This window comes from Biomphalaria glabrata, chromosome 10 (genome assembly GCF_947242115.1).
Source record: "Biomphalaria glabrata chromosome 10, xgBioGlab47.1, whole genome shotgun sequence".
NCBI lineage: Eukaryota > Metazoa > Mollusca > Gastropoda > Planorbidae > Biomphalaria > Biomphalaria glabrata.
Genome location: NC_074720.1, coordinates 34,111,653 through 34,134,346, shown reverse-complemented (window position 1 = coordinate 34,134,346; position 22,694 = coordinate 34,111,653). Strand labels below are relative to the sequence as shown.

The 22,694-nt window shown below is 35.3% G+C and overlaps 1 protein-coding gene and 1 long non-coding RNA gene across 3 annotated transcripts in view; one reads left to right on the top strand and one right to left on the bottom strand.

The window, feature by feature from the left end:
• Positions 1-22,694, top strand: part of LOC106055228 (paired box protein Pax-6-like) — a 111,370-nt gene that overhangs the window by 5,661 nt on the left and 83,015 nt on the right. Inside the window, exon 1 of one of the 2 annotated variants that reach the window (XM_056044552.1) lies at positions 16,762-17,827. The exons of the other annotated variant lie outside the window; for it this stretch is intronic. The gene's annotated coding sequence lies outside the window, so the exon portion shown is untranslated. Of the gene's footprint in view, positions 1-16,761; positions 17,828-22,694 lie in introns of those variants that run through there. 2 annotated transcript variants of the gene reach the window in all.
• LOC129928755 (uncharacterized) lies at positions 1,086-14,145 on the bottom strand. Its single transcript, XR_008780227.1, has 4 exons — positions 14,015-14,145; positions 10,948-11,104; positions 2,187-2,288; positions 1,086-1,384 (listed from the first exon to the last, which is right to left on the bottom strand). It is a non-coding gene; the product is annotated as an uncharacterized LOC129928755 (long non-coding RNA).

Genomic DNA, 22,694 nt, shown 5'->3' with positions numbered 1-22,694 from the left:
ACCAAAGATAACAATGACATTTAGAGATGTAATTTATATTGAACTAGAGCCACAATTAAATCTTTACATATGGAATATTAAAACTTACAAATCTCTCTTGAACTTTATCTCATTATGGCACCTATGTACCTATACTAGATAATCATACATTACCACTAACTAAAAATCTTGTTAAAAAAATATGAATACATTTACATAACAACGTATCTTTGAAAATAAAACGAACATTAAGATAAATACGGTAGTGAAATTGAATTTTGTATAGCGTTTTTTTTTTTAAATTTAGCAATCGAAGCTGTCTTTTTACATTGTGTTAAAAATTGTTTATGTATTTGTTTAATAAAATATGTATCCCTGAATACCCAATAGTATTACAATAGAAGTTCAAACGTAGTCTTTGCAATATAATTGAATCTGATTAAAGTAATAAGGATAATTTTGATTAAAAATATAAGTTTTAAAAAAATCTAAACGTGACAGACGGACAGACCTTCAGGTGTACATCATAAAAGCAATAGAGACTTTTCCATATTGGGGCTCTAAAAAAATTATTTTTAAAAAGTAGTAAAATTAAATTGAAAGAGCCATCGATAAGAAGGTATAAACTATTGTGATTAGCTGTCCATTTTGTTGTGTTCATCAGTGAAGAAATGATATTCCATTCCTTTGAGAACTGTTATTATTGTTTTGAAATGCTCGCGAATAGACTGAAAATGTGAGTAATTTTCAATTAGTTTTTTTTAAATTATTAATGGATTGTTTCATTGCAACCTACAACATCCTTATATATTTTTAAGTCAGTATTTTTTATTTAAAGGTTGCTAAACGATTTCATAAATGTATAGGTGTGCTGCATTCCTCATTAATCTTCGGACTTATTATCATTATTATGTATATTAAATTTAACCGACAGAAGTGAGTCACTAGAATAAGCTTACTGACACACTATAGACAAACATATTCTTGGGCATTATTGTACATATAATGGATATATATATATATATATATATATATATATATATATATATATATATATATAAATATATATATATATATATATATATATATATGTATGGCTGCCTGTTCGTGCTGTTTGTGCGCTGGACTGTCGTTCAGATTTATCGGTGGTCCAGGGTTCAAACCCTGCCCGCTCCCATTCCCCGTCGTCCTGCGGGAGGTTTGGACTAGGAAGTAATTATCTTCAACTCTGAAGGAACATCCGAAACATATAAAACATTTTACAAACAAACATATATGTAATACATTCACTTGTCGTGCCGAATGCGGACTGGACTGTCGTTTGATGACCTCGATTGTCCCGAGTTGGAAACTTGTCCGTAGTCTTTCTCCGCCGTCTTGTAGGTCTGGACTAGGATATAATTTTCTTGCAATATAAAAGAACATCCGAAACATGTAAAACAAACAAACACATTCTATTTGTCTAATTTCATGACTTATAAAATTCAACGAATACCATAAAACATTTACATCTATAATATAGATGTCCAAGCTGCAGCCAAGGGCCACATATGTCTCATAGCTGGACGCTATCCGGCGCCTAAAACCTTTGGTCCCAAAGTGCTTAATGAAATGGATCGGTTCTATTTCACTTTTTACATTGATAAGGCAAGTGACTCAGGTGTCAGAAAATATTTGTACCTCGAAATGAAATGGTTGATTCTACAGCATAAACATTTATAATTAAATGAACGAACAATCAAAGACAAAAAAACAAACTCATTTATTTTTGCAAAGTTTATATTAACTCTCTCCGTCTGCCTGGCACAAAGTTGGTTCACCTTTTGTTCTTCCACTTCATATTCTCGGATCAAGTTGAAATTTCGCACAATTATTCATTGTCTATGACAATATGTAAATTAATATAACAAAATAACCAATTAGTTTAGCAATTAGTGGTAATTAATTAATTATGTTAACATAGAAAAAGGGAGTGAAACCTTGCATATTTTTTTTGTAGTTATTTCCCTTAATGAGCTTTGTTTTCTAAAAAGTTTTTCAAAGTTTGTAACACACACACACACACACAAATAAACATTTGGTATATGACTTCTTAGTAGTTAATTGGTCAATAGTCTCTTACAATGTTGTTAAAATGAGAAGGCAAAATGTATTTCTGTCCACTTCCCGTCCTCACATAAAACAAACCTTTACTATTGTATACATACATTTGGAACAGATCGTAGACCAGCCCACGCATTATTTTGTTGTTACAAATTGAAGCTTCAATATCGAGTCAATCTTCAACTGAACTTGGTTCAAACAAATTTCTGAAAAATCAAAAACTTTACCACTTACAACAAAACAAAACAAAATCAAACATGTCTTACAACTGGAATGTGTGAAATGTTTTTTTAATTTATTTTTATTTTGTAGTAATAGACTTTGTAAAGAAAAATATAAACATATATAAACTATAAACATATTTTTTTTAAAAATTATTTACAATTTTAAATTCTTGTTAAAGAAATAAATTATAGACATAGAAAAATGTTTATGTCTCTAAACGTTTTAAAAATCTATTAATTCTTTTCAAACTGAAGAAATAAATATCTAGATATTGTAGATATGATATAAATGCATTCACACTTACAAAATAAATATATCTATTATTATTTATTAACTGAAATATTGTCCTACATAGACAGCTCAATAGTCGATATGTCAAGCTTTATAAGCTATTTACAGAGGCGAACGGTTTCCTAAGGAAGGTGTAGGCAGCACAATGATTCATCGGTTTTACTTTCCCCAATCAGAGATCATAGAGTAATCACAAGAACGTGGAATAAAATAGTTAAACAATTAAAATACGCAATTAATAATACATCTTTGTGTGTGTGTGTGTTGGGGGGGGGGTAACAATTAAAATGGGTGTAGCCAACATAAGCGATTGGCCATCTTTACATTTGATCGTTGAGGTTTAGCCATCTTTATATTTGGTGGCAGGGATTTAGCCATCTTTACACTTTAAGGTTGGGGTTTATTTATCTTTACATTTGATGGCAGGGGTTTAGCCATCTTTACATTTGATTGAAGGAGTTTAGCCATTTTTTAATTTGATGGCAGGAGTTTAGCCATCTTTACATTTGATGGCAGGAGTTTAGCCATCTTTACATTTGATGGCAGGAGTTTAGCCATCTCTACTTTCGATAGTGCAATATTGTATGTGATGAAATCTTTGGTAACTGAAAGTTGATTTCTACATTCCCGAAGTGTTAACAGGTCAATGTTTGAAACAGGATCCGAACTTGCGCAGAAACAATCTGGTTCAAACAAGGCTCTATTCACATGATATTAGTCCAATCATACTGAAATAGCTCAGCGCTCTATCAAGATATACACATTTTAAGTTTTGAACAAAAAAAATAATTCTCATTTTGAAAATATTTTTGTCCCCTTCTAAGTGGAGGTTGTCTTTCTTTGATCGTGTTGGATTAAAAGAGAATCCCTATCTAAAATTTCAAACAGGAAATTCAAAGAAGTCACGTGCAAGCCAAATAAAAACATAAATCTCTTTATTCTGGCATGAGAACAATTTTAAAACTCTTTTTTTTTTGTTCTGTGTATTCTCTGTCCAACGTTTTGTTTGTGACTTTGTGCGAGATAGATGTGAATATATTAACATCTTGTTGATCTTTTGTTTCCTTTGTAGTCAATGTAAGGAATACTAAAAATAATACTACAATCTCTGATAATATATTTCTCTCTCTTTATGTATATGTAGGCCAATCTCGACTATGAAATTGTAGTTTAAACATAACGAAAGTTGCAGTGCTTTAATATTGGTGAATTACTATTCTTCGTAATTCTATTCTTTCCCTCAACGAAAACATTTTTGAAGTCTTAACAACTTTGATTAACTGGTCAGTTGTTTCATGTTCATTCATTTTTTTTTTTTTTACTGTGGCTACTGGTGCAACACAAAGGCTTTAATTGAATCAGTCCGCACATTCTCTGCTGCTATTCAACTACACTAAGATTCTTTGAGCATTCCTAGATACAAAATACAAGAGACTGATGTCTCAACCGCGGCTGCTGGTGCTACACAAAGGCTTTAATTTAAGCAGCCCGCACATTCTCTGCTGCTATTCCGCTACACTAAGATTCTTTGGGCATTCCTAGACACAAAGTACAAGAGACTGATGTCTCAACTGCGGCTGCTGGTGCAACACAAAGGCTTTCAGTCCGCACATTCTCTGCTGCTATTCCACTACACTAAGATTCTTTGGGCATTCCTAGACACAAAGTACAAGAGACTGATGTCTCAACTGCGGCTGCTGGTGCAACACAAAGGCTTTCAGTCCGCACATTCTCTGCTGCTATTCCACTACACTAAGATTCTTTGGGCATTCCTAGACACAAAGTACAAGAGACTGATGTCTCAACTGCGGCTGCTGGTGCAACACAAAGGCTTTCAGTCCGCACATTCTCTGCTGCTATTCCACTACACTAAGATTCTTTGGGCACTCCTAGACACAAAATACAAGAGACTGATGTCTCAACCGCGGCTGCTGGTACAGTACACACGTTAGGAGGACCTAGAAGATACATTCTTTGCAGCCATTCCACAATTACTATATTTTTTTAGCTTCTCCAAGTGTTAATCCCGTAAACGTGAAACAGTTGGAGCTTGTTTATAAGGACTAATCTATACTCAAGAAACAGTTGGAGCTTGTTTATAAGGACTAATCTATACTCAAGAAACAGTTGGAGCTTGTTTATAAGGACTAATCTATACTCAAGAAACAGTTGGAGCTTGTTTATAAGGACTAATCTATACTCAAGAAACAGTTGGAGCTTGTTTATAAGGACTAATCTATACTCAAGAAACAGTTGGAGCTTGTTTATAAAGACTAATCTATACTCAAGAAACAGTTGGAGCGTGTTTATAAGGACTAATCTATACTCAAATTAAATAACCTCCATTTTGAAACAGCGAACACAGACATCATAAATTAAAAAGACACTATTATATCCACATAAATCACACATGTCATGTTTTTAATTGTGTATATCTTTCCACCTACCAACATACATGCTCGAGCACATAGATCTAGAAGTTTGAGCGAGTGGTTAGCAGTAAATGTAAATACAAATGTTGAAACAATGAGAGATGTAACAATGTTACATATTGGCTATAATAACACCTATATTCATATTTCATAGAGTATTATCTCATTTGTGTTTGAATGAGTTCCAAGAAAACAAAATCTAAGGAGACCTGTATTATATTCAAAGTAGACAAATAGACCTAATAGTGTACATAATCCTTTTATAACTTACCAAATTAACAAACAAAACAGGCTAAGATTACATAGACCTAGAAAAATGTTTATGTCTAAAAAAAAATATTTTAAATTATGAAGCAGATGTTAAAATAATTATTGAACTCTTGAAAACGAGGAAATGTTTTTCACGGTACCAGCAACAATTTAAAATAAAACAAATTGTGTTTTCAATTTGGGACTTAATAAAGTCTTTATAAAAGAAAAAGATAAAAGTCTGCAACTAAACAAAAGACACGTTGTATCGTTATAAAAACAAAGTCGATAGTCTACGTGTTATTTTCATTTCATAACAATTCTATCAAATAATAATTTAATTTAAATAGCTCTGTTACCCAACCCAGTGTAGTGTTAGTATAGTGCAGGCTTAATGACAGAAAAACAAACATAAACACCAGAGTTGAAATGACAAATGAACCTAGTTATAGTTCTTGAATTTAGTGAAGCAGTTGGTGTGATCCAGCTCAATGGGGAGTGAGTTCCAATCTTTTGGTTCATGCACCACTAAAAATCCGCAAGCCAAAGCTTTTGAGAAGTAAACTGTACTTTCCTATTTTAGATATATTCTTCCGAATAATAAGAAACAAAATTATTCAACTGTAAATATGTTTAAAGTTTCATGAATGCTAATTAAAACAATAGGTGCACACGGCTAGAGGGCTAGAAAATACTTATCTTGAACAGGCGTTGTGTCTTCGGGTATTTCCGCATGTAGGCCTTATTCATTCAAAAGTTATATTAATGTCAAGAAACATTGTGCACGCCGTCTTCAAATTGCAGATGTAAAGGTCAAGAAAGTTCCTTTATGTTTAAATCTATCATTCATTAGTTATTAAGGGCGAACAATCGGCCTGTAAAGTATAGGCTGTTACAAAAAATAGGATTTTTTAAATATTTTTTTTGTTACAGAACAAATAGAATGGGTTAGTTTAACTTTAAAAAGAAATTTTGTTTTGCGATTAGAAATGTATAATAGCTAATAGTCTGTTTAATTTGTGTTAATTAGCATTCATAAACCTTTCAACCTATTTACAGTTAAAGAATTTTATTTCTTTTCTTTTTCCCCCTAAAGTTGTTTTTAATGCCCGTCTCTTGTAAACTTTTGTAACAAATTCTTCTGCTTAAAACGGCAGTTGGATTTAATTATTAGCTCTATTATTTTGAAAATCGTAATTATTGGTTTCGGAGAAGTAGATATTGTGGAACAGTCAATCATGACTACACCCTCAGAAGTCCTTATCTCATTGTTTTGTTGTCCTTTAAGTTATGTATAAAACATTGACCTAACTACAAAAAAAAAAAAAAAAAAAAAAAACTGAATACAAAAGAAAAACGTTAATAAGTAATTACGATTTATAAAGAAAGCGATCCAACTCCACAACCTATGACCACTGGTCATAGTAGGCATGATATCAAATACAATCAAGTTGGACCAAAATACGCGAACAAGTGGCTGAGTAGCATAAACACAGCAGCCAAACGGAAGGTCCCGAGCTCGGTACCTGATGGAGGCTATGAGTCATTCATTCGATATAGAGCTCGATTTCCTCTGAGCATAGTTGCACGAGATCAAAGCGCACTGACCATGCTTATAGTGAGTGGCGTCGCGACTGTGGCGCGAAGGGACTCATTGCGCCCTGGCCCGTGACTAATAAGAGCCCATTGAAAGATTGTCATCAGATCTCGTAGTAAGACGTACATTCATTGAGTGTCATAAAACTATTAAATGTACTTGTAACATACACTTACAGAATTGAGCGTCATTAACTATTACATGTACTTGTCAGTTACACTTACAGAATTGAGCGTCATTAACTATTACATGTACTTGTCAGTTACACTTACAGAATTGAGCGTCATTAACTATTACATGTACTTGTCAGTTACACTTACAGAATTGAGTGTAAAAATAAAAAAAAAATCAATTCCCATTTCAGATCATGTGGCTTATAGGGCAGATGATGTAAAGGTCATCTGCTTCTGTGGCCGACGGTCATTGAGGGTGTCATGTGTCCAGCACAATGACCAACAACCTTTACTTGTCCCCACCTAATGTCAGGGCGCCCTAAAGATCCCGACATTAAAAATCCCAGACTTCACCAGGACTCGAACCCGGGAACTCCCCGGTTCAGAAGCCAAACGCTTTAGAGCTCAACAAACGAGGGAGAGAATTTGAACCCCCCGGGCCCCAATTAAGAGGGGCCCCTGAATGAGTGTTTTTTTACATTAAATATTAAATATTACGAAAACTGCAGGGGCTCCAAAGAGGTCAACCCCCCCCCCCCGGGCAACAAAATGATGAAAAATTCCTAGCTACACCCCTGAGTACATTTATATTTATTCTATTGTATATTTAGATGGGAATTCAGAATGAAGTGTTAGGGTTGTATAATTTAAAGCATGTAATTGTTTATATAAAAAACATGTTCTAAATAACTCCAAGAATATTGAAGATTCACATAAAATTAAAAGAATATTTATGCATGCTTATAGGCTCAACTAAACAAAGACTGTTACCGCTAGAAGCACCTTCTTATGTTACAATCACCAAACCTACACACCAACACATGTAACAATCAATCACCAAACCTACACACCAACACATGTAACTATCAATCACTAAACTTACATACCAACATATGTAACAATCAATCACCAAACCTACACACCAACACATGTAACAATCAATCACCAAACCTACACACCAACACATGTAACAATCAATCACCAAACCTATATACAAACACATGTAACAATCACCAAACCTACATACAAACACAAGTAACAATCACCAAACCTACATACAAACACAAGTAACAATCACCAAACCTACATACAAACACAAGTAACAATCACCAAACCTACATACAAACACATGTAACGACTATGGACATACGAGATCAAAGACACATTAGATGCAACATAGCACATAAGAAAAAGTAGACATGGAACTCACACAGTTTCCGAGCACAGTTTTACTCTGCACCCGGCGCCCTTTCCACGTATCAACTTGTAATTAGCACCCCAGCCCCCTTTCCACTAGGCCCCCTACCCCCTCTACGTCTCATTTCTACATAATGTGTCCCACGTGTTGCCAGGACGTCAAGTTGAATGTGTGGACACACACGTTACGTTCCATTAATCGCACTGACCTAAGGAACAGAATACTAATTGTCTTTGAAGTCTATAACAATTTTTGAATTCGCTAAAATAACTCCAAGAAAGAGTATTTGAATTTTTGATAAATATATTGATAGATGACTTGTCTGTGTCAGTTAATCAATCAACTAATCAATCGATTTGTTTTTAAATAAAGTAATTTTTATTAACTGATCAATAACATTTACATTTAATAAATCAATTATTTATAGTTTATCTATCTATCTATCTATCTATCTATCTATCTATCTATCTATCTATATCTATCTATCTATCTATCTATCTATCTATCTATCTATCTATCTATCTATCTATCTATCTATCTATCTATCTGCCACTCAGTCAGTCCGTCTGTCTGTCTAACCATCATCCATCCTTCCTACATCTATTTATTACCTAAACCTTCCAAGGAAAAAAAAGTATTTATAGTTCATTCATATCCTACATTTCATTCAAATGTTTTGCTGAGTTATATAGGGAGTACAGAGTGACGTTCAGTTTGGCGCAAAGACAATTCTTATTATAGTATCTTTGTTTGTAATTAAAGTGTGCTCATTATCTGGCGACCATGGAGATAGGACCGGACAATTAAGTCTTGATCTTTCCATCCATTCTATGTATGGCGCCCCCAGCGCCACTCAACGCCTTTTTTTTCCCTTTCCTCCCCCACCCTCTCTTCGCATCTCCTCAAATCTCCTCCGTGTGAGGACAGGCCCCCGAGGCAGTGATATGATCTATAATTAGAGGCGTTTTGACGAAAGGGTGGGGGGAGGGTGCTGGTTGGTGAGGAGTAGAGGGAGAAAGTAGGGTTGGGGGGGAGGTGGGGACGTCACCGAGGCCAACACTTGGCGCCCCCGTAATGAAGCGATTATGAACCGTTTGAAGACAACTTGAACATCGCCAAAAGGATGTTGAGAGACTTTCCCCTCCAACTTTTGGCTTGCAGGCCAAATATTAGTATCCTGTTTCAGCACTTGACCAAAGTGACAAGAAAACCAAAGGGCACAAAGAATGACCCATCTCCTCCCCCCCCCCCCTCCCTTTTTTTTTCCACAGACTGAAAAAATCTTTGGGTTGAACAAGCAGAACATTCTACTACAGCTGGTGTGGTGTGGATCTAAATATAGACTATTTATGGTGCTAACAAAAAATCCAGCAAGTAGAAACAATGAAAATACGTTACGATGGTCCCAGGTTCAAACCCTGCCCATCGCGCTGTCCTCCAACGTCCTAGGACGTGATTGAACTTGACGTAATAAATTGTTCATTTCTTCAAACCTGCAAGTCAAAAGATTACACACATTTTAGTTGGGCGCTAGTTCACCCTCCTTAAAATGTCCCAGTTGTTTCGTTTCGAATTGATGTTTTCTTCTGTTGTCACCTTTTGACCCAGATGCAATCTGTAAGTGAAACCTGGTCATTGCTGACTGCAATTGGTGGATTGTAAACAAATAGAAATTTTAATAGGACAAATGCAGTTTTGGGAGGTTTTTTTTTTGTTTTTTTTTTTACAATTTTTTTTCTATTAGCTTACAAACTCTTCTTTGGTTCAACATGAAAACTGGACATTGGACACTGGGTGGACAATCATCTTGAAAACGGCTCTAACAATTTTGATAGAAATTTAACAGCTTAGAACTATCTTGGAGGAAACAAATTACTAAATTGGCCACACAGGGAAAACTCTGGTTTGACAGTTATCATTTTTTCCGAATATAATCATCTTAAAATTGAATTTGCTCTGGGGATATATATCTTGAACACACGTCAATGGAAATTCTACCATGTATTCACTACGGAATTAAAGAAACAAACACTCAGGAACATTTTGGCATATCACCAAACTAGAATGCACTACACCCAATCTCTAACTAGATCTAGTATTCTTGTCTAGACTGCTGACTTGTAATGTTACCATTGTATCACCAAACTAGAATTTAAATACTTTGAGTAGTTGTATACATGGGTGCACCAGGATTTTTTTACCGGGGGTGTGTGTGCACTCTTTGACAGTAAGTATTAATTAAAAAACAAATTTAGAAATCTAATACATTAGTTTGGAATTGTCAGAATGTTGGATGTACATGGCGGAGCGTTATTTAATCTGCATAACAGCATCGCAATAATTGATCAAAACACTGGATTAGTTTATTGGCTTTTGATAACATTTCAACACTTGTAATACACACACATATGTAATACAAACACATGTACTACACATCCACATGTAACACACACACACACACATCTCGATGAACGCCAACGGTTCTTAAATCTTTAGCTAGTTATCCTACAGTGACGCCCGAATTTCATCGTCAGAAACCTGATCTGGACTGGGCTTGCAGCAGAGCAGATGGTTAACCTAAGAGCCTGGCCAAGCTAGCGAAAGATGAAGACATAGCAGGCGACAGCCACTGCTCTCCGCCCCCCATTCCCCCTCTAAATGAAGCGCTCGTCTCTCTGGAGATGTCCAACGTTATGTTACCTTGTGACGGCTGATCATCTCTTCAGATGTGAATCTGTTGCCCTGACCTTTTCTTTCTTAGGGCGTGATCTTTTGATCTTTGGGCGTGATCTTGAAATCAGTGGGCGTTCTCTAATGCTCATCTGGGCGTGGTCTGATGACCTGATAACGTCACACGCTGCTTAAGAAAAAAAATGATGTAACGCAAGTTGGTAACTTAAACAATGAAATCTCCGTCAAATTAATGAGAGCTCTATCAATCAAGAACCATCGTAGCATCTCCTAGTCCGTAGGTATATTATTGTCATTGCAAAGATTCAATCATTATCTAAATGGCACGATACTAAGCAATATTTTATTTCTCAGAATTTCTATTTACCATACATTGAAGCAATCTATATATATAATATATATACATATAATATATATTCATATATTTATATAATCAACACCGCCCTCAAAATCAAAACATCCTGTATGTTGAAGCGCAGCAGAAGCCACGAAGAAATACAACCCCCCATCAAAGACTTCCAATCGCTCCCCCAGAGAAAGGAAAGACGTCTATTTTCAAACTCAGTGTGGAAGAAATGCCAAAACAATAACTTAAGCGAATTCAAACATTTGATTTCGTCACATTCAGATCTGGCTCCCACGAATTGAATCGTATTGTATGTTGTATTCTCAGCATACAAAACCTTGTGAATCTACCTCTTCTATTTGCTTAAAAAAATAATAAGTTTAAATTTATTAAAGTAAGCGCTTTATCTGGCCATTTTCGTCTAGCGTTACAGCTTGGAAATTCTAAGCCCAGACTTTTTGTTACCTCTCAATATAGTTTTAAAGACTAAACTTAAACGCTCTGTATAATTGTGTTTCTTAACACAGAATGTGTTTGTTAATTCCGAAGAATATTATGAATTAAACATTGTATCATAATGTTTACGCGATACTTGCTGACAACTTGCTGTATTCCATAAGATTGTAAAAACAGTAAAATATATTAAGTCATAACAGCTAAAGAAACAACGGCTACATTCGATCTGAGAATTCTTAAAACAAAATAACAAAGACTTCGATTCCGAAGGTTTCGGATGATTGCAGCGATGCACATGACTACTGAAACCCAACTGCGACCTACAAAACTTGCCACATCTAAAGCAAACAAAGCCGATGTCCGCCGGAGGTCTATTTAAATTTTCTTTTCGTTCTCTGAATGTATCTATGTCTATGGATAGGGCTTGTTTTGGACCTCAAATGTGTGCCCCGAGGCCTTCGTCAGATCTCTTCAGCTGCAATATAAACTCTAAATAGATACAACTTGTCATGTTTATATGCACACGTCAGTTTGATTTAGATGAATCGAGGCCCAACTATAGGGCGTAGCCGGTGGTAAAATCTAACAGACTAAATTAAATGGGAACTTTTTTTTAAGGGTAACAACACAATTAATTTGCAATGTCAATTGTAAAAGGCTCGCTATTATCAACACGCGTTTAACAGACGTTAAAGACCGGGGTCAAGGCAAGTGATTGTTCATATTTAAAAAACTGAACTTATTACACTGGTCACCTCGACATGTTTACATTGTATTATACTTCATACAAACCCTAACACTAATCCTTATTTATGTGAGAACGAAACGAACTGGAAAGGTAGAGGGGTATTTATTTTCAGGCGATAGAAAAATAAACTTGTGATTAACGATTGGTTGACAAAAGAGAAAGGAAAAAAAGTAAAGAAAACCAATAGAAAACAAATGTAACCCTTTTTCACCCATTTTTTTTTATTTGTTTCGTGTAGAACTTAATTTCTTATTCTAATTAATCAGTGTCTCGAAGATCAGCCCACTTCCGTCAAGGCAGGCTACTCGAGCACAGAGACGACAGAAGACAGTCGTGACCCACTAGATCTAGGTGGAGCTGAGAGAGAATGATGTGTAGTTATCTCCACCTCTTACTTTCACTTTCTCTTTCATTTGTAACCTCTGACCTCCCCCACTCTACATTTTATACAAGTCTTCTATGTACATCTACCATTCTCTCTCCCTTTCTCCAGCCCCAAATTTTGATTGACCACGCAACATGTCCGCCCACTGGGTGACGGATGAATGTCACCATCACGTGACGTAACGTAGCACTGATGGGGGTATTGGTGGCTACACCTTGATAATGGCGCGTAAATTAAAATATGCGTAGGGTAGGGGGAGTAAAAGTAGCTACCTTGGTGACCAAATTAATGTCACCACGACATTTGACACTAAAGTCTCTCTCTTTCTCTCTCTCAGTCTCTCTCTCTCTCTCTATCTCTGAGTTTCTCTCTCTCTCAGTCTCTCTCTCTTTCTTTATCTTCCCACCCATCCATCCATTGATCAATTGATCTATCTATCTATCTATCTATCTATCTATCTATCTATCTATCTATCTATCTATCTATCTATCTATCTATCTATCTATCTATCTATCTACCTGTCTGTCTGTCTGTCTGTCTGTCTGTCTGTCCGTCCGTCCGTCCCTGCGTCTGTCCGTCCGTCCGTCCATCTATCATCTATCTATCTAGCTATCTAGCTATCGAGCTAACGAGCTATCTAGCTATCGAGCTATCTAACTATCTTATCTATCTATCTTATCTATCTATCCATCCATTCAACCATCACCTATATCAATATTATCACTTCATTGCCAATTCCACTATACTCTTACCCATCTGTGTAAGAAATAGTCAAGTTGCCAAACATCGAAGCCATCTTTTTTTTTGTTCATTTAATCTGGTTATCTTATTGTGACCCTATCTGCTTACAACATATACACCATCGTTACTATATTTGACTAGTATTTGTACATACGCATATATATGTTGGGATTGTCTTAGATCCCAACTATTAGTGAAGATAGCAATATTTCACGATGCTACGGAGACCCAACTGTGACCAACCTATTTCGCCACCACCGACGCAGACAAAGTTGTTGTCTCCATTGATTCGACTTAACTACTCTTTTCACTCACTCGCATGTATAGTTATTTAAGCACATAATTAGATATAAATAATTTAACATGGGAACAGAAGTATAATAACAAGGTATAAACTTACGTGCGAGCACATATATACATCCATTTTATCAACATTACGTATTTATCTTTATGTTGATATGCGCACACAAGTATACATAACTCTTATAATGCACACATATAAAAACATACACAAGCACACTTGAATACATTTTTCACCATGTTCTTAAATATCTACACAAAATTTACGTCTTGCCATTATGTCCACGTGTCAGTGACAGACGTCCCCCCTTTCCTTTCCCCCATTTATTAAGTCCTCCTTTTTGGTATACACACATATGTTCCATAACTCCTCCCCCCCTCCCAAACCCCGCTTCTAAACGACAATCGTCTTAGCGGCTTAATCCCGGCCTGAAATATTAATTAGGCAGGACACCTTAACTCCATACCACCTGTCTCTTCCCCCCCCCCCATCCCCTAGACTCTACCTCTTCCCCCCCATCCCCTAGACTCTACCTCTTCCTATACTTAACTATCTTCTTTTTTTTTAAAGCTCCCAGTGTTGTTGAGTGTAAATATAGTGTCGAGCCAGAGGTCCTTAAGGCCCTTGACCAAAGGAAAGGATTTTTATCTAGATTCATATAGTCTCACATCGACTGGAATCAAGACTCATTGGGCCGAGTGCTACTAGGGATTCCTTCGTATTCCTACACTGTATCACCACTTATAAAATAAGGCCACTGATATGCGTGCGACCCCGTGAAGAATCTAGCGGCGGATGGCACATACTTACCGAGATTTTCTTTATTTACTAAATGCAATGCGCACTGATACTGTGTATATAATGGTTTCTTTTCTCTGCGCCTATCTATTTCTTTTTACCCGTTATTATAAGGGAACCCCGATGAGTATCCTCTTCAAGCTCATCAGATGTGTTTACAACAATAGCTACACTTTTACAATGGATTTGAAGGTTAAGACAACTTTTAAAGAAAAACAAATTAAGGCCCAAAACATAGATCCACATCTAAATCTACTTTATGCTTTTTGTTACGTACATATTTGTTTGTAAACAATTTAAGATGTTTACAAATTCATACCAGCAACAATTAAATAAAGCTTCAATATTTTTTGAGAACCCGTTTTCTATTGTGTTTTTAAATCATAAAACACATATTAGAATTTATCACATTAAATTCATCCACTCTACAAATATGCCCTGTTCACCATGTTTCCACCCCTCGTGCCGCCACTGCGCGATGCCACCTCTTCCGTCAGTCAATCCTGAATTTCTCTTCTCTGGCCATTCTACAAATCTTAATCGACTATGAATATTCATGACTCCCCCCGCCTCCTCCTCTTAGTTTCCCTACTTCTTTCTAGCTGACTGTCTCTCGCTCTCTCTCTCCTTCTGTCCATCTGATCACCCCCCCCCCCATCTCCCATACATCTGCAACTCTCACCCCCCCTTTTTTTTCCCCTCCCTATGTTATCAACGCACCAAGTGGTAACTCCCCCCTCTGCCTCTAACTAGTTATCTTCCTCATCAACATGGCACGAGCATGTCTCTATTGACTCCAGACCAGCAGATTCGCAGCTGTGTATGAGTCTTGGGAAAGATAGGTTCTACATCTAGGGGAGGCACGAAGGGGGGTGTCCAACTTAGGTGAGCAGGAAGTGGGATGTTTGACCCGCAAACTGGGAGTCTTTAGTTCGCTTCTTCATGTTGCTTGTTTATGAGAGAGAGTGAATCAGTGAGAGAGAGAGAAAGAGAGAGAGAGAGAAAGCAAGAAAGAAGAAGAGAGGAAGATAAGTACAATACCATATTTTTATCTTCGTTGCAATGTCCGTCTCTTCATTGGTCAGTTAGTCATACGTCATACTTACTATGTCCTTATCGGTGTGTCCTCACTCACTCTCTCTCTCTTCATCTCTCTCTCTCTCTCTCTCTTTCTTATTCTCTCCCTCTGTTGTTCTTTTTTCTTTTTCTATCTTTTTATTTTGTTTCTCTCTCTCTCTCTCTCTCTCTCTTACTCTGTCTCCCGCTCTCTTTTACTATCTCTATCTCATACTCTCTCTCCCTCTCTCTTTCTAGCTCTTACTCTCCCCCTCTTTCTCTTTCTCTCGCTCTAGCTCTCTCTCTCTCTTTCTTTCCCTTTTATTTTTATTAATAACTAGATCTGTGTCTTAACAAATTTCCTTCTTCACCTGCAAACCTCTTCCCTACAGTGTAGAGGATGGGCGGGTGCTGGAGGTGGGGTTTTGGGAGGGGGGAGCATGGGTGTGAATGTAGAAACAGTGAAATCAAGATTTATCACCGCTACATTTTCCGAGTTTTATTACTAGTTAGATAAATTTCATTATTAATGCCGACACAATTATTAATTAGTATAATTATTTCACTATTTGTATACGACTTCCTAGCTCTAACATAACCCGCTACGATTTACAAGTTTATTATAGAATTTTATTATGTAATTACTTTTTTTCTATCAAAAACTAAATCTTTTTTTATTTACCTAGGAAAGTTCTAAAAAGAAGTAGCTATTTTTATTAGTTATTTTGCAAATATCTATATGTATATTTATTTATTGCAGACATCAAATGCACCCCTATTTTTTTTCCTTTTCTGAATTAAAAAACTGACCCTACCCAGTACGGGAGTCCTATCTGTCTTGAATTCTCTCTCTCTCTCTCTCTTTCTCTCCCCCTCCCTCTCTCTCGTCTCACTTCCAGGTCAGCATAATGTCTTGTTTTGCATAACTGGGGGAGGGGGGTGGAGAGGAACAAGCCGTTAGCACAAGAACATTTATCTGTAAAAAAAATTTTAACAAACAAGACATCGTTGACACCGAAAACACACAAAAAACTTTGGACTTTGCATTACAAAAACAAAAATGTGTTAAAGTGTTTAGTGTGTGTTTATGCTCTTTATTCATTAACCGTTTGCTCTACAATGAACTTTTACATAGTGGAATATAATATCGGGATGATCAAGTGCTTCCATTGAGCAGCAACACTACACACAGATGTCAGAGCAGATTCGTGGAGTCGTAACTTGTTCAGAATTATTTCTAACACTACATCCACTAGAAAATGACTAAAAGGCTTTGCGTAATAGCACTTCATTTGTTCATTTCTGGAATTACAATCTCCATAACTATGCAGTGACAACAGTGACTATGATAGTAGCAATATCATAAGTATTTAGGTGAATTTTTTGTTTAACGCCATGTATCTTTATGTTATCTCTTAACGGTGTCAGAATCTAGATCTATATAGCATGTTTTTGTATTATCTTCGACGCTAGGATAGCATTTGTTTGCGTTAAATGAGAAATTATTGAAAGATTAAGAAGCTAATAAATAAAGTGTACCGGTATGTTATTAAATCAAGGTACCTATTCTATCAAATCTATGCAACAATGAAACAGAAATTATACATGAGACTTGTACTTCATATTTTGGATACTATTATTGTCTATTAAATTATCTTCTTTATTATCAACTATTTGATATATTACAAAAATACATTCACTAATTAAAATAAAACACGGTGAAAGTAAAATATATATTTTAAAAAATCTACTCAGAACAGTGGATATTGGACTCTGGATTTCCAATGGATTGTTGCAAGTGTCTTAAATCAATATGCGTCACAAAAATTAATTGCCAAGGATTATGAAGGCGATGAAAGTGCTCAGTCGTTCGAAGGAACTAAAAAGAAATGTTCAATGCTAAACCTGAAGACAAGATTTTAACTCCACTCCATGAGCTTAAGTTTTCTTATGGAGTAAAGAACTGAACTTTGAGTGTGAATATGAAATAATATGAAGTGAATATGAATTGAATATGATGTCTTTATTAAGAATATCAGTGCGGAACCTAGATCTAAGGTTTGTAATTTAAAAAAAAAATATATCTAGGTCAAAAAATGACATTGTACCATGTATGTAAATGTCAAGAGTTTAATTCGCTTCATTATCAACACTGCGCCAGCGCCAAAAACTAATTTTTCATTTATTTTTGAGACGGTTTCCTATCAAAGTTAGATAATCTAAGATGTGCATATTGTTTTAATGTTTTCTGTTATTGAAGTTTATTTTTCCAAGTCTGGTTGACGATTCGGAACATCAGGAACTGTTCCATTGACTAGAATCACTAAATCACGAATTTTTAACTCGTTATATGCTCCATCTTTGGGTCTTTTCACTGGTAGTGATTGAGGTCTTTTTTTCTTGTTGTTGTAAGCAGATTGACAACTACACTACAAGTTCTTAAATTAGATATTTTGAGCCAAAAATGTTTGTTGTGTAGATTCTGCAGAGATCAGCCTGTAGTTTTCATTTTCTTGAAGAAACTGTAAGTTATTAAGCGATATAAATAATAAATGAATGAATACATTAATAAATCTAAATTTACGTTTATAGTCTGACACTTCATAATTCGACACACTTAGTCATCCGACGCTGCGTCGACGTAAATGTATACAATCAATGTATACTGGAGTACGTATAGTTAGAATGTCTGTAGTTTTAAATTGTGACTTAGTACCGTATGTGAAACCTGAAAGCATTTGATTCGTATTTTTATTTTAGATGAATAAATTCTTTCTTTTTCCATCTATTGTTTAATTTATACACTTGAGGAGACTATCTTATTGCATCATAAATAGCCCTATATATTTAATGTCCCTCTGTTATACTATATATATATTTACTATTCAAGGTATATATAAATATATAGATGTATGTTCATATATCCTGTATTTTTTTTACAATCATCCGTGGTATTTATACATTGTAGATATAGGAAACCAAGTGAAGAATATCTATGAGAAATTCACTACAAGGAAAGCTTAAAACTCTATTACATTTTTATATTAATTTTTTAAAAAGCTAAATTTAATCACGGATTGATTTTTCATATAGTAATTCATTTTTATTTCTCAGGCACCTGAAGTGTTAGCCAAACATTAATAATACTATATATATTTACTATCCAAGGTATATATATAAATATATAAATGTATATTATAATATTTTGTATGTTTAACAATCATCCGTGGTGTTTATACACTGTAGATATAGGAAACCAAGTGAAGAATATCTGCGAGAAATTCACTACAAAACTCTATTGCATTTTTATATTAATTTTTTAAAAAGCTAAATTTAATCACGGATTGATTTGTCATATAGTAAGTCATTTTTATTTCTTATACCCCAGTAGCGTTAGCTTTACATTAAATTAAATAGGTCATTCTAAATATTGAATGCTTCAACCGTTACATTATTTTTCTTGAATTTCGTTTTTTCTTAGTATGAAATAGTTTTATAAGTGTTTTCGTTACTACTAAAAGTTGACACAAACACACACAATAAATAGAAAAAAAACACCTGAAAATAATAATACACATATCATAACGATTAGGTTATAACACTGTAGCTATGTGGCCAGGTCAATTCTAATCCTAAAACCATATAGCTAACATTAACTTTATAATATCTATCTATCTATCTTTCTATCTATCTATCTATCCATCCACCTCTCTTTCTCTCTTCTTCTGTATATATACATATATATCACTGTGCTTTTTTTGTGTGCAAACAATTAGGTGCTGTTACTCAGTGATGGATTGCCTCACTTTTAACTACTAATAAATTAATAATAAACGTTAAAATACAGGAAAAGTAATATCCACCCCCCATTGAAAAAGGTGCCGGTACGCCGTACCGGCGAGTACCGTCACAAAAAAGCCCTGATATATATATACAGAGAAAGAGAAATAATAGATTGACAAACAAACCGTTTCTTGATCAATTATTGAAGCCGAAAACAAAACACTCAACAAATGATTACTATTTAAAAAATAAGAAAAACAAAACATCAAAAGAATAACTAAACCCAAGACCATGTATGATTATTGTAATAGAACTACTTGACAACAAATAGATGATGTATAATCCATCACTTTACTTAAATAAGCTCTCAAAAAGTTGGCTTTAACTCCGGGCCAAATCAAATACATTTTTTGTTATTCAACGTCAAAAACTGCATCACCCCCCCCCCCTCATTCCCCTCTGACGAATGCGTTTTAATCTCAAACCCTTTTCTAGCAGCGCTAATACCGCAAACAAAGCGGAGACAATGCTGCGCATTTATTTCATGATTAAGCTGAAACATTTTGCATGTCTGGATTGATAATTGAGAGATAGCGCTTTGATGTCTTGAAATAGTAACATACTCCTACACAATTGAAGGTATTTTATTTATCAACAGCTTGCTCTATTTCAAAATCTCTTTCTGTTTGAAACGTAAAATTGGAGTTCATTTTCAATGGGGTAATGAAACCTTTACAACAAGGTTTGAGGCTCGTGTAAGTTTTGCAAATAGGTTCTTAAGTAACACAGACTTCAGAATGTCTTCAGAAAAAAATGTCAATTTGTTAGACCGTAATTACAATCCAAAATAAAGAAAGGAAAACACTCCTTTAAGAACTTGCCATCTATAGGAATGATACTCTTGATATGGCCGAAGGATAACGAGGGTGGCATGTGGCTAGCACACCGACCAGCTGCGCTCACTTTACCCAGTTATGTTTGGTATCCATTAGAGTTGGGTGGAGGGTCATCAAAATCCCGAAATTCATAATCCCAGTTTCACCGAGACTTGAACCCAAAGTAAAGCTGAATGTTGTGGTAAGTAAAAACGTAACTTTTCGGACTAAGATTTTCAAAATGACTTAACACAGACTTTAGATTGTCTTCAGTAGAATTTCAATTATCCTGGCCAAAATTTGAGCTTACTTCAACCTTCAATGATGCTTTTTTTTTTTTAAATGTCTTTTATTTACGTTGACGGATCCAACTGAAATTCCCCCACACCCTCACTCGCCACTGTTGATAGCAACGAGCTTGACTTATTTAAAGTATTCTTACAAATCTACAACAACAGGTTTTGGTGGCTTAAAAAATAGTTTTTTTTTCCTCAGATACAATTTAACCAGATTCTATTTGAAGGACGGAGGAAACAAATCAGATTACTAAATGCCTACAAAACCAAATGTTACTTCCAGTGAACTATGTACACCTGGGGATCAAAACCTTTAAGCCACTTCTCTTAATTTCCTCTAAGATAAGACCCGTTCTGCTTCGCTTAATCCTAAAACCTTTTGAAGCCAAATATTAATAATAATAATAATCGCTAGCAACATAAGAGAAGGAGGGAATTAATTCAAAAGCTAATCTGATTTTTTTTTCTCTTGTTCATTTTCCGCACCCCCCCCCCCCCCCCCCCCCGTACCTGTATAGACCCAGTCCTGACCTGGATGCTGTATTGTAGAGCTGATCGCGCGTGAGTGAAACAACGCTGGGAGAGAGAGAGAGAGAGGAAGGATATAAGAGCGGTAAATCATATTCCAACTTAGTATAAAAACAAATATGGTAAAGACTGTATTAAAAGGTGACCCTGTGTAATGAGCTTCTGTCTCAAGTCTTACAATTACTAAGGAAAACGTTGCCAGAGTTGGCAATATTTAAATACTAGGCACGTTCCCCGTCTCTCTTGGCGATAGCATCAACACTCGGTTACCTTTTGTCAAATTGTTATCTTGACCGTTGCTTTCAAACATAAATGTCATCTAACAAATTTATTACAACGTTATACCAACATTTATATCTTTATATTTTCACTCAACACTTATTTATATGCTGGTCTAATGACACCCTCGTTAATCATGGGCCACCGAAACTCCGTCTGCCCTATAGAGGGTTAGGTCTGAAAAGAGAACTACTATTACGACTACAGGGCAGATGCTGTTTCCGTGGCCCACGGTTAACGAGGATGTCATTAGACCAGCACAAAGGCTAACCGCCTTTAATTTACCCAATTAACTGTCAGGCACCGATTTGAGTTTTATATGAGAATGTATGATTGTACATATCATTAACGTTACATGCAATCATGATTGTAAAACAAATTTCATTTATGAAAAAACAAACATTTATCACTATTATTATTTTGTTCAGTATAGAAAATGTCGATCATTTTCATCCACCTAAATTTTACCCTAAATCATTATTTTTACAATACTGGGGAGGTTTCATACTATTTAGAATCTATTATTTACTTATAATTTTAATGAAGCTTGAAAAGGCTCATAAAGTAAAAACTACTGGTTAAATGTGAAAGGTATGCAAAGAATAGGAAACAATGTAATTATTTGTCGTCTGTAAAACACACATACAGAGAAAGAAACAGATCTACATACAAATATTAAAACACAATTGAATAAACAAATATCTCTTCCTTCACAACAACACATACAGAGAATGAAACAGATCTACATACAAATGTTAAAACCTAATTGAATAAGCAAATATCTCTTCCTTCACAACAACACACATGGCTACACGTTGCTCATTCATATGTTAATCAACAAACCCTCGGGGTCCCCCACGAATTGGTATAACACAAACTCCCTTTAGTATCTTTTATTATTTGCTTAAAGTTACCTCAGTCTGCATACGTATACACATACCTCTACCAGACCTCTGTCTACTACTAAATACAAACTCCAAGGTAGTGAGATTTTGTTTCATTGTTCAAATTATCGAACTGATCGTATCAATACTCAATAGCCAATCACAGGGAAATGGCTTCATGACCTTGTTTCTCAATAGCGGAAAGTAAAAAAAAAAAGATCAAAGTCTACTTGTGGGATACCTCGCAGCTTAAACCCTCCCTGACACTCATTGTTCAGAG